The sequence below is a fragment of the Macrobrachium nipponense genome, chromosome 18, assembly GCF_015104395.2.
Source record: "Macrobrachium nipponense isolate FS-2020 chromosome 18, ASM1510439v2, whole genome shotgun sequence".
In the NCBI taxonomy this organism is placed as follows: Eukaryota; Metazoa; Arthropoda; class Malacostraca; order Decapoda; family Palaemonidae; genus Macrobrachium; species Macrobrachium nipponense.
Genome location: NC_087211.1, coordinates 17,646,296 through 17,661,047, shown reverse-complemented (window position 1 = coordinate 17,661,047; position 14,752 = coordinate 17,646,296). Strand labels below are relative to the sequence as shown.

The following is a 14,752-nucleotide window of genomic DNA, read 5'->3' as shown; positions in this document are numbered from 1 at the left end:
CAATAAGGCCATAATATGTTTCATAGGAGTGAAATCTGCCATATATTTCAAAACTGTAAGAAAATATTACGTGCAGCCAAATTTCAGAAAAACATTTTCAAAAACTTTCGTTGACTCATCACTGAAACATTTGACCAAAACGAAGTCGTCATCAAACATCAGTTCAAATGTTAATTTAAAACACGAAAAAAATGGTCATAACATTAATAATGCTTTCAAAGCAAGCATTAAATGTTAAATAGTCCTATTTGATTGTTTTTACACCTCGATGCTGAAAAAAATGTAAATATGCTTATACAAAAGTAGAATGCGCCCACCGTTATCTACGTGTGAGGGGAGCATGTGTGACGTATTATTAGTGTCGATGCAACAACAACCACCTGGTGTAACGTAAGTAGGTCTACACTGAGTAGTGACAGTGAAATTATCTTGAAAACCATTACTTTATATGTGTTAGAGGAAGACTTGGATTTTCATACATAATTATTTGATATATATTTCTTAAACATTTCAAAAATGATGGCATACTAGCAAATATTCGCCTCTGCAATTATTTTATTGTCAAAGCCAAGATATTATTCATAGGCCTAGGTTTTAGATTTCTTTTCTTTACACTTTACATTCACATCTCTCTATTAATAATTTCTGGCCAAAAAGCAAATGAGGTTATCTAACATTCTTGCACTTCAAGTTACCTTATGAAAGAATTAATTATACACCAAAAGCGAGCAGAAGGACTTTTACGAAAATAATATTTTACACCAGTTGAAAAACAAGTGTTCCAGAAACGCCTTGATATTAATACTTATGATTTTTCCGTTTAATAGCCATCTTCTCCAGATCATCAAAATCACCATCATCTTTTATTCCTCAAAGAATAGGTAATCTCTACAAATAAAAGCATTCGTAACAGATTACATCTCTGAAGGCTTAGATTATTTTTTTTAGGCCTATAAATCATTTTGCAACATACAGGCAGCTTAAACACAGCCTGAAACTTCAACATTCAAAGAAAACTTGTTTTAATTCATATTCCTACTTTGAAAATGTTGTTATGACTGTTAAGCTTATTAGGTCTACTGTCATAATGCTGCAGATGTGGTTATGTTGACCAGTCCGAGGAGCATGTTAAGTGTGCTTTCACTGATGGCACCGCTAACCTAATCGCGCCGCACTTTGAACTAAGCAATGCGAAAAAAAAAAAAAATCAGTTCAAATAACAGATTACGAATCATACCAATGCATAAAAGGGATCATATTTATATAACCATAAGGAAAATAGGGCTAGCTGTGAATTCGAAAACTTGTCGACATGTATGACATTAGAAATTGAAAAAAGAAAGAAAAAAAAAAGTTTAACAGTACTTGGCAACGTCACGTTGAGTCTGAGAATCTGAACGATACAAAAAAAAAAAAAAAAAAAAAAAAAAAAATCATGTCGCATGAGATTTGGGCGCCACTGTACATCAGACACTGCTTGTTTATAAGATAAGATTTCACGGTCAACCAAGCTCAGTTTTAACGGCTTCCTGTTCCGGCAAACTACAAAATACGAACTATAACCGATCGTGGGACGATAGATTAATTATTACAGATGAACGCACAAAATTAATTCCAGGAAAAATGGTAAGAAGCGACCTCACCAACAGACGTGAAAGGGCTCTTTGGTGGAAACTGAAATGGAATATAAGATTTAGACAAAAGGCCAAGCACTGGGATCTATGAGGTCATTCTGCGCCGAAGGGGAAATAGAGGAAAATAAAAAAAGGCCTTAAAAGACATAACAATTATTAGGACGGCGGGTTGATGGTCGGGGGGGGGGAGAGTAAGACGGTAGAAAGCAACGAATACTAACGGAGGTACGGTAAAAGGAATGTGAGACGGGTCGCAGCTAGAGTGGGTTACGTGCTTGCCTATCGATTCCGTATATATAGTCACGAGTTCGCTTCCCCGCTCTACCCAACGCGGAATCAAAGGAATTGTTTTCTGCTCATTATAAATTCATTTCTCGATGTAATGTGGTTCGGATCCCACAATAAGCTGCAGGTCCCCCCCGTTGCTAGGTAAACAACTGGTTTCTATAGCCACGTACAAATATCTAAACCTTCGGGCTAGTCCTACGAAAGCTGTTAATCAGCTGAGTGGTCTGGTTAAACTAAGATAGACTTAACTTTAACTACGGAAGAACTCTCTCTCTCTCTCTCTCTCTCTTTCTCTCTGTCTGTCTGTCTCTCTCTCTCTCTCTTTCTCTCCTTGAATAAAAAGTTACATAAATGCCCAGTACTTACGCTCCGAGAAATACGGTTAAATTAAGACATTCATTCCAGTAGAATTCATCACTCACCTGTAAAAAAGAAATAAAAAAGTCATTTCACTTAGAATTAAGATTTTTTAAGAATTAAACTCCCATTTAGTTGCAACTAATCTTCTCAAGTCTTTCAATAAATAGGATTTCTCCGTCACGATGATTTAAAGTACTTGAGAGTCGATAAGGTAATCGTCTTTTTTTATTTTTTATCTTTCAGGCCATTTTCTGCTTATATTGAGCAAAACAGTTATTTGCTTATATATATATATATATATATATATATATATATACTATATATATATATATATATAATCAAAGTTCTTCAGTGTTATTCCAGACTTTTCCATAAAGTTTCTACGCTTTCAATGGTTCTGCAATGTTATTCCAGACTTTTCCATGATGATTATATAAAGCAAGATGTGTATATGCATCTGGAAAGAAAAAAAACGTTATTCACCCAAAAACACTACATGTTTACATGTGCCATTCGCTGTACACTTTTGTTAGATGAAAAAACTTAAAATAAAAACATTACATAAAATGAATGATGAATAGCAAGAGAGAGAGAGAGAGGACAGAAGAGACAGAGAGACAGGGAGTGGGAGAAGAGAGAGATGGAGAGAGACAGACCCCCCGAGAGAGAGAGAGAGAGAGAGGTTGACTAAATGTTTCTATGCTTAGCTAACTCAGAATTTCTGATGTGTCATTTGTTCTGGATTATATGCAATTTATGCCTATTGGTTCTCTCTCTCTCTCTCTCTCTCTCTCTCTCATCTCTCCCTCACCGTACTTTTTTTAAACCGTGTTCCCATCTGTGTATATACTGAGTGCAGTATGACCGTCAAGTGCAGCATGCTATTTAAATAAGATGAAAAGTACGAGCTTTAAGTACAATCTGCTCTTAATTAAAGATTAAAATCACCCCGTCATTATAGTAATTAAGTGTCTCGTTTCTGAATGGAATAGTCTGTCAATGATCGTCAGACTAAATTTGCTGTTATTGAAACACAAGAAAAAAAAACTTGATCAAAACAAACAAACATAAATGTATATATTATATATATATTATATATATATATATATATATATATATATAATATATTATATATATATATATTTTTTTTTTTTACTTCTTTTAGAGGGGGAAAATATTGATATCACATTCAAACAGCAAAATGAACGAAAGAGGTCCCAGTTACGCGCCGAGGGGACGCCTGCCTACGAGTGAACGCAGCAGGGGGCGGGGCCGATTTCAGCAACGTCACACACCTTCCCGACTTAGGGACGTGGATCAACATTGAGCTCATAGCAGCTCGGCTCTGCAATCAACCTTTAAATGCCACGGAATGTCAGACTTTCGAAGTGAGACGCTTTGTCTCAAAGTGCGTCATCAAACTTTCAGGAGGTTTTGCGTAACAGTCTACGCATGCAGGCAGTTACTGATTGCATTTTTCACGACTCTTAAAGATCGCATTTATTATTATTATTATTATTATTATTATTATTATTATTATTATTATTATTATTATTATTTACAAGATAAACCTTTACTCACATGGAAAACTTGAAAATTAAGTTATTTTAACATTATTATTATTATTATCATTATATTATTATTATTATATTTATTAATTATTTAAAAATAATTATATCAGATTATTATATTATTATTCAAGAAGATAAACCCTTACTCATATGGAAACAAGCTTCAGAGGTCGTCGACTTGAAATTCACGCTTCCAAAGAATATATTGTTTATCTAAAAGAAGTTACAGAAGAGGTCAGTTATTAGTAAAAGAAAAAAATGAGAGAAAAAATAATAAACTAGTAATTAACAGTAAAAAATATAAATAGATGGGTAAAATACGAGGTCAATATATATATATATGTATGTATATATATATATATATATATATATATATATATAGTATATATATATATATATATATATAGTATATATATATATATATATATAATATATATATATATACACATATTGTATATAAACATAATACATATGTAAATATTATAATATATATATATATATATATATATATATAATATATATAGATATATATATAATTATATATACATACATGCCAAACAAGTGCTAATGCCTTTGTAAAAGGAAAAATATACAGAGTTACACAGATCGTGAAATATAGATTCCGTTTTTAACCCTCATTCCTTTGAGGACCTGTGGCCTAGTATATACTAATCCTCTGGCACGGGCATACACTTCGCAAAAAAAAAAAAAAAAAAAAAAAAAAACAAAGAAACATCCAGTCTAATTTAATTGAGACCGAAACTCCCTCGTTGCGAAACGGGTGGGGCCGGGGTGGGGGGGGGGGGGGCGCGGATTATGAAGGAAAACGTGTTTATTCTAAGCAGGCTAAAAGCCGTAGGTAGCCTCTTTTTAATTTAAGTGCGCACAGCTGTGGCTAGATCGTAATCTGAAGCTAAATATTTATATATATATATATATTTATATATATATATATATATATATATAGATAATAAATATATATATATATATATAACATATATATATATATATATATATATATATATATATAACTTAGTATGCTGATTTTTCTTAACAATTTGAAACTCACTATGTTATTCATTAATCTACCAAGTTATCCGTTCTTGGTCTGCGTGTTATAATCAACAATAAATTCCTCTTTTATCACCTTTTTTCTGTCTCGTAAATGGAAGTATTACTATTCCTGTAAGATTTTCCGTGTCCACAGATTACTTTCTAGAACACAGTGAATTCCTTTTAACTTGTTTTTTGACATGGGACTTGAGTAATTATACGGTAGCGATGTGACATGAGACCTGAGTTAGTATTCGGTAACGATAGTGACATGGGACTAGTGTTAATATTCAATAGCAATTGTGACATGGGACTAGAGGTAACATTCGATACCTATTGTGACATGAGACTATAGGTGATCTTGTTTTAATTAACGAGAGTGACATTGGACAAGAGTTAGTATTCTGTAACTATAGTTATATGTGACTAGAGGTAACATTTGATAGCAATTGAGACGTGGGACTAGAGGTAACATTCGATACCTATTGGTGAACAATTGAGACTAGAGGGATCTTGTAATTAACGAGAGTGACCATTGGACAGGAGGGTTTAGTCTTCGGAACCTATAAGTGATATGCGAACTAGAGTCCAGTCGGATAGCATTGTGACATGGGTTTAGAAGTACTATTCGGTCAGCGTTGTACGAAAGCTCGGAATCCCGTGTCATAAGCGCGTCGTATTTAACACGAAAGCGAGTTTTTTTTTTTTAGTCTTCTTTTATTTTTCTCCTCTTGTTTTCAATCGCCTCTCCTCTCTTTTTTTAACATCAAAAGAGCGGCTGAAATTTGTATCAAACGCGTTAACCAGACTTTATATACCGCCTGTTGCCCTCTGTTCACTCATCTTTCAAGATCATGAATAATTAACTCAAATGAAAGCAAGTTTCTGTCAGACTGCTTAATGTTCTTTGCACAACTTTCTTGTCAGATTTGCGAGAGGTTTCGTATAGAAGAAGACAGTGTCATTGCTCCATGTTCCATAACATGGAGCCAAAGAAAGCAACAAGTACTGAAAGACAGAATGAAGTCCATCATTAAAGTTGCCTTGGACTTTCCTTCTTTAGTGTCCGAGCATCAGCTCGATGACTCACAGGAAGAATGGAGGGCCCTCATTTGGGAAAAGTTGACAGTGCATCCCATGTTTTCTCAGGAAGTACCCGAAATTTGGCATGATTTAAGGAATATATGAGATGGAAATGGTCAGTCCAAGTTTAGGTTAGTCTGACTTCATGTGTGGCCTCCTTGTATTGCCACACTCGTCTTCACCTCCTGTTTTGAAAAAATATTTTCCCAGCTACATCTGGTGAAGGCGAAACAAACGCCGCTCTTTTGATGGCATGTTTTGTCGCGCTTTTTTAACATGATTAAATGGTTTCAGTTCTGAATCCGCGCTTTCGTAATACGTAATCGGTCACAATGCGGTAAATATAGTGACATGGTACTAGAGTTAATATTCGATAGCAATTGTGACATGGGACTAAAGGTACCTAATATTCGGTAAATATTGTGACATGGGACTAGAGTTTGTATTCGATAGCAATTGTGACGTGGGCCTAGAGTAAGTATTCGGTAACTGTAGTGACATGGTACTAGAGTTAACATTTGATAGCAATTGTGTCATGGGACTAGAGGTGATAATAATCGATAGGCATTGCGGCATAGGACTAGAGATAATATTCGGTAGCCATTGTCACACAGGACTAGACTTTATATTCGGTAGCGATTATGACATGGGACTAGAGTTGAAAGTCTACAGGCCTGTCCACACTAGGGAACATGATTTGGAACCAAAGTTTGCTAACAGTTTCTTGGAAAATGTTTGTAGAGAGTTTGCAAACAGCTTGGAAACTGTTAGCAAGCAAGTTTCTTGGCCAGACATCAGTTGCCGTGCAGTAGCCTCTGTATTTTCCTCGAGAGTTTAATATTAAACGTTGAGCAAATGCTTTTGCTTGGATTGTACAGCATTTGCTTCACTTCCAATGAATAAAACAAAGCAAATGCTTTTGTTAGTAGCAAATGCTTACAGCTGATACTTAAGTTAAAGCAAATGCTTAGAAATGATTAGCAATTGCTTCATTTCCTATGAATAAAACCTAGCAGTTGCTTATGCTTCTAAGCAAAAGTTTAAGGCAGCTCCAGTGAACCTCACATGATGGCAGATTTTCTTTGAATTTGTTAAAGGAAAACTCATCAAAATTGCTGTATGGTGTTATATAATAGTATATATTGTGTTTCTATTGTATGTATAGATATATATATATATGTATATATATACCATATATATATATATATATATATATACTGTATTATATATATAATATGTATATATATATACACACTTATACATGTATATTATTGTATAATATATGTCTTTATGTATACTATGTAATACATGCATTTATATATACCAACATAGTATTTATATGTATGTATGTATGTATGTATGTATGTATGTATGTATATATATATATATTATATATATATATATATATATATATATATATATATTTTATAATATATATATATACACTATATGTTTATATATAAATGTATAATATACATATATCCTATATATATATATATATATATATATATATATATATATATATATATATATATATATATACTTTATCTATGTTCATAAGATACTCTACCTAAGCAGCAGCAGATAAAAGAACTGCAACTGCAACATTCATTAACTACTACAACAAGTACCACAAACACTCCTACCATTTCCTATTGCCGATATAGTAATTGCACAGTAATACTAGAACTTTTGGTATCACATAATTAGTCTGCGCATCTGCTGTTTTAGAATTACGTATAGTAAGAATTCACATCCACTAGTAGTATGTAACGAAGGGGGGAAAAGCTAACATTTATTTCAAGAATTATTTATAATGGTCTAGTTCCATATCTCATTCAAATTAAACTCATTCTGCCTGAAACGACTGGGAATCAAAGCCAAATTAATCAAAAAACTCAAATGAACTTCTACGTTTATCCTTATACCGGTTAGGAATGTCTAAAACAAATGAGTACCACGTGGCTGGTTCTCTAAGCAAAAGCTCGGAATCCATTTAGCAAAAGGTAGCAAACGCTGATCATTTTTATTCATAAGACTTTAAGCAATTACTTTTTGCCTAAGCTTCTGCTACCTTTTGCTACCCGAGCTTTTGCTTTTTCTCACAAGCTTTTGCTTTAAGAAAATGCTTGATTCTTATTCATCAGGGTCATATGCACTCGATGAGGGATTAATGAGAGAAAGAAAAAGAGTTGGAATAGGACGTTTATAGAAAAAGGTATGTCACACACACAAACAGAGACATGCACACGAGTACAAATACTTATGTACGCATATATAGCTGCATGTGTACATATATGTACATATGTATATGCACATACCGTATGTATATGTATATTTACATATACATATAAATACAAATACACAAAATGTGCAACTGGGAGAAAAAACAAAATAAAAAAGTATCAGTTAGAGGTGTTGAACAGCAAGCCTGAGAGTGGACGCATATCATGCCTATAGCGTACTGCGTGAGGTGCACTGATGGCAAGTAAACTCCTAAGGGGACTAGTTTTCCAGAGTGAGTTATTTTTACATTTAACCAGATTTTTATATATTTTTTCTGGGTTGTCATCAAAAGCAAGTTTTCTGTTTACTATAAAACTACAAGAGCAATTTGATGACGTCACAGCTGCTATTGTGTCTGAAGGAACAATATAAAAATGATTTCCCCGTCTTTGTCCCTGCAGAAGGTTCAAGGTCACTTTTTCTATAACTCTCTCGTGGCGAGAGATTGAATAGTCAGCCACAGCAAAATTCACCAGAGGTCACATCTGAAATCTAGGTAATTATTTTTGGACATTCTTTGAATATGAAAAAAAAATATAACATACTTTACGCAAATGCTATCTTGTATTACGGGTGCTTTTAATATTCAAGAGGCCTTAGGAGAATTTTGCCGTTTCACTGATCTTATATATCTGCAATAATCAAAGCTCTCATTCAGTTAAAAAGAGAAATAATTAAACAAATAAATAGATAAATGAATAAATAAATAAACTCGGGAATAACTACGAAAGTGGATTAGGATGCATTACTGGAACGTACACTTGATTTTTCTTCACCAGGTAAAATAAAACGTAAGATATATATATAATATATCATTTTATCATTGGCAGACGTATTCTGGGAACGTCCATGTGGTGGCCAGCACCTAAGGTTCTCATCAGACTGACGTGAAGGCATTTATCTGGTGGCTCCTTTTCCTTCAAGATAAACATCAACATCTTGCCAAAGTTAATTCTGGCACCATAAGGCAACTGATAAGAAATTCCCACGTGCTGCATATATGCTGACACCACATTGTGGCGCTAAAACCTCATGAATTTTCAATTCGAGGTTGTCGTGGAATTTGAGAAACGATTCCTCTCGTTACATAATTTTCTATGATTTTTTTTTTTCGTTTTCTTCAGAATGAATATTACGTGAATGTGTGAGCCATTACACTGGAAAATTTTCCTGAAAATTTTACCTTGAAAAATCTTGATAATTTTTTTTTATTATTATTATTATTGTGCCTAGGACTGTCTGTCTGTCTTTCTGATGGTGAATTTCGGGCTGCTCCAGCTCAGCAAGAGCCCGTGCTGACATAAGGCCAACTCAATTTACAACAGCTGCTGGTATATATATAAGAATATTTATCAGGGCCACTTCCGCTGTCTTTATGCAAGGTTCTTAGGCTCAAAGTAGATTCTTCGAGTGTTTATGTGACAACAATTCACCAAAAGTAGGCCTATCCACAACTTCATCGAAACTAGGCCTATCAACTTCACCGAAAATAGACCTACCAACAACTTAACCAAAACTAGGACTATCAGCAGCTTCCCCAAAACTAGGCCTATCAATAACTTCACTAAAACTACGCCTGTTAACAACTTCACCAAAAGTAAGCCTATTAAAAGCTTCACCAAAATTAGGCCTTTCAACAAATTAATCGAAACTAGGTCTATGAACTTCACATAAACTAAGCATATCAACAACTTCACCAATACTAGGACTATGAACAACTTCACCAATACTAGGACTATCAACAATTTTACCTTAACTGGGACTAATCAACAGGCAATCTGGACGAAAAATTGACCTTTACCGAACACTGCAGCAAGAGCTTGGAGTTCAAGAGATATCCAAACAACACATCCTTGGAGAGTAAGTCAATGTTACACAAAGGACCTCTAAGTCAAATTCCGCCACCCGTGTCTTTCCTGAACTTTCACTATCTGCATCTTCCTCTCTCATAGTTCCCATGATCAAAGTACAGAGTCAGGGTTTCCCAACTCCTCTGGTGCCCTGGAGAGGATCCATTCCCATCGCCCTTTCATTATTTTTCTCATCTGCAAGAGGAACTTGTCGTTGTCCACATGGCATCATTGCTCATTATCCTGCCATCATATCTGACTCCAGACACTCGTCTGATTGATTGTGACTGATACTGGCTGCTGAAACTGGCTCACATCATTTAGGTTAATGACGCCGGAACTGACACTCGTCTTACTAAGCTTTACTGTCAAATCGACAAACTCTTCTGAGTGAATTATCATGCAATGATTCATTTCCGTACAACGCAGACAGCTCTGGACTAGAGTATTACCCTAAGGAACTCCACTATTCAATGTGACTTCGCTGGACAAGTCTTTCTGTCTGTCACCAACGTTTTTATTTTTGCATCTGTTGTGTTCAAGGACAATTTAATTAGTTTTAATTAATATATATATATATATATATATATATATATATATATATATATATATATATATTGAAATAAAATGTAAATACTTATAGTAAACACGTTATACACAGTATTTTGTGGGTTTTCGTTATTTTCAATCTTCAGAAAGAAAACTGAAAGAAGTTTATATGTAATATATATATATATATATATATATATATTATATATATACTATATAATATATTATATATATATCACATAATCTGAAAAGAAAGGACTGAGGAAGTGAATACTGCCTATTCCAGAACTTCCAAAGGATCATGAGAGAGAGAGAGAGAGAGAGAGAGAGAGAGAGAGAGATGACACAATAAGGTTAAAGCAGCTTTGCCAATCAGGATATAGAAGTGAAGTTGCCTGTCTTTTCATATGATATTTAAAAAGAGACCGCGTTAGTACTACATTTCTTTCAACGCCAGAGGGATGGTCAACTACCACATTAAATGAAGAGAGAGAGAGAGAGAGAGAGAAGAGAGAGAGAGAGAGAGAGAGAGAGAGAGCGCTATTGTACATTTCTTGCAATGCCAGAGAGATGGTTAACTACCACATTATAGAGAGAGAGAGAGAGCGAGAGAGAGAGAGACAAGAGAGAGAGAGAGAGAGAAGAGAGAGAGAGATTTGTACACTTCTACAAAGGTGTATAGAGTCCAACAGGAACAGTCAGGTCGTTAAAAAAAAAAATTGTGAGAGAGAGAGAGAGAGAGAGAGAGAGAGAGAGAGAACCTGGTAGATAGTACCTGGATACTACGGAAATTGCAGGAAGTGATTCGTCACTCCTCCTTTTACCTCCTTCTGAAGTTGCCCCGGATTGTGTTGTGTCCGAAACGCCTTTGGAAGAAGAAGAAGAAGAAAGAAGAAGTTTGGGCCAAATTATCCCTCTCAGTCACTTTATTGCATCTTCCACTATATACAACAGCCGACGACGCCCTCTTTTATCACGCCGAAGGAGATAATAGCTTGGGGAGACTCCCGTGGATATTTCCTTTTCACTCACATTTAACTTCTAGGGGCGCGGCAAGCGAGAAGCTTCCCCGAGAGACATTGATACAACACCTGTGGGGCGCTGGTGAGAGCGTCTTTACGTAGCACCAGTCGAGTCAACACTGGCCGTCCCTCAAAAAGTTTGGCCTCAAGAACCCACGAAACAACTGACTCTCTCTCTCTCTCTCTCTCTCTCTCTCTCTCTCTCTCTCTCTCTCTCTCTCTCTTTGTCGCTCTCGCTCTCGTTCGGTCTCTGTCTCTCTCTTTTTCATTTTAACGTAATTTTATTCCTGTTATAGAGTTAGGTTTTGTTGACAGCTTTGCAGAACTTTGATGTGGTGGTTGGGCATGCGTCTCTCTCTCTCTCTCTCTCTCTCTCTCTCTCTCTCTCTCTCACAATCACCCCGTTCCTCTCTCTCGCTCTCGTTTTTTAGACTTTGAGAAAGACTATAACGAAAGTTGACTTGACATCTTCAAAGATCAAGACTCTCTCTCTCTCTCTCTCTCTCTCTCTCTCTCTCTCTCTCAACCACGACGGATCTTGCTGTTGCCGCTACAACGGTAATTATCTCGCGTAGCGACATGTGGCAACTGAAGATACAGGTAAGCTAAGCTGAGGTAAGTTCATCGTCGACATTTTTTTTTTTTTTTTTTTCGTTTTGCGAACAGCAACGCCCAGATCGCTGAGTTGATCAAGTTTCCCTTTTAAAAATCGTTTGTGTTTCAGAACAATTTCACTTCAAACAAGTTTTTGCGTCTATTTATGACAAGTATTGTGTTAAACTAACTGGTTGATGGTCATTAAAACGGGCATCACAATATAATGTGTTTATGAATGCACATTTGAAACCGGGATATAGGCCTATGTTCCGCGGGGAATTGGAAGATCAAATGTAACCGCTGTTGCTGAATGATAATTATTAACGGATCATTGCACACTTGAAGAGTTTCTGAAAATTGAAGAAGTAGAAGAAGTAGAAGAAGAAGAAGAAGGAGAAGAAGAAGTTCAGAAACCACATCGCCTCGGCGGTAATAATGTACCTTCGACGTGGCGTCTCTGCCAACCGTAAGAAATTCGTAACTCTTATTTTTAATAACTCTCCCACGGGTGTCTGTGGTTTTCATAGTATTCATATTTCTCCTCTCTCTCTCTCTCTCTCTCTCTCTCTCTCTCAGCATCGTTTTGGCATATAATGAAATACAAGGTAGCATGGAACCTTATCTACAATTTTTATTTCTTTATATTCAATAAAGAAGTTATTAAAAAGGAAATAAAATCGTCCTTTTAAATAGACGCAAGCACTGAGTTTTTTTTTTTTTTTTAACATTTCGTCGAAATAGCTTTTTTTAAGCTCGTAACAAGTAGCTGCGATTGCTTGATTAAAAAAAAAATAAAATAAAAAACTAAGTTGCTTGATGCCAGCGTGGGACATTGCCCCAGTGCGACCGGCCCGCAATTGCGGTAAGGTTGGGGTATAAGGGATTAATCGGGATGCCTGGTGTGGCCCTCAGGGACTCTGACCTGGCAACCAGCGGTGTGATCTCTGGAGTAACCTCGTTTAAAGGTTATATACGTATGTTTGTTCATGTAACTCATAGAGAAATACATAGACGGATACCTGGAAATTTGGCACAAAGCCAAGCAGTGGGCCACTATCAGCGATTCAGCGCTTTTAGACAGTGAAAAGAGGGTGTTGGAGTGGTTGGACAGCAAGATTGTGGACAGGAAGTGGAATGGAGGTCTCTCGTATAGCCTACAGTTCACCACATAAGATGCACTGACGGCACTACCCCTATATATGGGAATATTCATGTAGTTAATCACCTGGTACCTACAGGCACAAAATACTGTTGTGTTCTATGATGATGCTCAATTTACATAGACCATCGTTGATCAAACCGAATTTTAAAAAATGGAATAACCTAATAAAAACGAAAAAGTTTTATTCAAGACAATTCAGTTCGAGTTTATTTGGTTGAACCAAATAGGTCATTAGTCTAACGTTTCGTGCGGGAGCGAGATAGGCGCAGGCTATATGTGAACAGCAAACCAGATTCGTTTTTGTTAATATCCTTAGTCCCAGAGACTACTATGTAAAAGCTGGTGGCTGAAAAGGTTTTACATGAAAAACAATGAAAATTCTCAAATTGAAGCGTCACAGCAGCAAGCAAGTCGGCTATTAATGATTATACAAGTCCAGTTGTCATGAATTCTTCAGCTAGGATACTTAAAGTGAACAAACAGGTTAATCATATGTGTATTCTTTTTTAAGTTTTAATCAGTAAATTAATTACGCATAGTAATATATTTCCCATAAATCATTATACAACTACCTAATCTAAAAAAAAAAAAAATGTATGAATCTCCGTATACTGATTTTGCACCGTACAATGCACGGATTTATTATATAATACATTTTTAGGATGTTTTGGATACCTGTAGAGAAAACCATTGCGACTCATACGAAGCTACAGGGAAGAACATTGCAGGCATAGCCTGTTGTATACTGGAATTGGAATATATAAAATTTAGGCCCATCAAGTAATTTTGCGCTGAAGATAACGTTGAAACAATTTGTAGGAGAGGGTTAAGGAGAGTAGGATGGAAGAAAGAGCATATATGCATGGAGATACAGTAAAAGGATTGAAAGGGGTTGCAGCTAGTGGCCGAAGGGACGCTGCAAAGAACCTTATGTTGTGCCTACAGTGCACCGCGTGAGCTGGGTGCGCTGATGGCTCTACCCCTTCCAAGGGGAATCTATCGTAAAGCCACAAATTATGTAAGTTAGGCTTCACTCTGGAAGATCAGTGGAAAAATGCAAACCAGCCTTGTCAAAGATTTCTTGGTATTACAAGCCAAAGATCCTATATTTTTATTTTTACAAGCTCCTAAGCGTTGATTTATGTCATGATTTATTCATTGTTTTCATAAGGAAATAACGATTATATATTTGGAATGAAACTGTGCTTAGAGGAATGCAAAAATGGTAAACTAGGTTTATGTAAGAGTTGAACGATTAGCCTAAAGGCTATCCCTGGCTATTTCTTTCATAAGTTTT

General features: G+C 35.6%; 1 protein-coding gene across 4 annotated transcripts in view; it reads right to left on the bottom strand.

Moving 5' to 3' along the window:
- Positions 1-11,821, bottom strand: part of LOC135196891 (carbohydrate sulfotransferase 4-like) — a 69,097-nt gene extending 57,276 nt beyond the window's left edge. The window contains exons 1-2 of one of the 4 annotated variants that reach the window (XM_064223678.1): positions 11,499-11,816; positions 2,289-2,344 (exon numbers count right to left, since the gene is read on the bottom strand). The gene's annotated coding sequence lies outside the window, so the exon portion shown is untranslated. Of the gene's footprint in view, positions 1-2,288; positions 2,345-11,449 lie in introns of all 4 variants that reach the window. The other 3 variants (XM_064223679.1, XM_064223677.1, XM_064223676.1) reach the window with 3 other exon arrangements.
- Between the last annotated feature and the right edge of the window lie 2,931 nt (positions 11,822-14,752).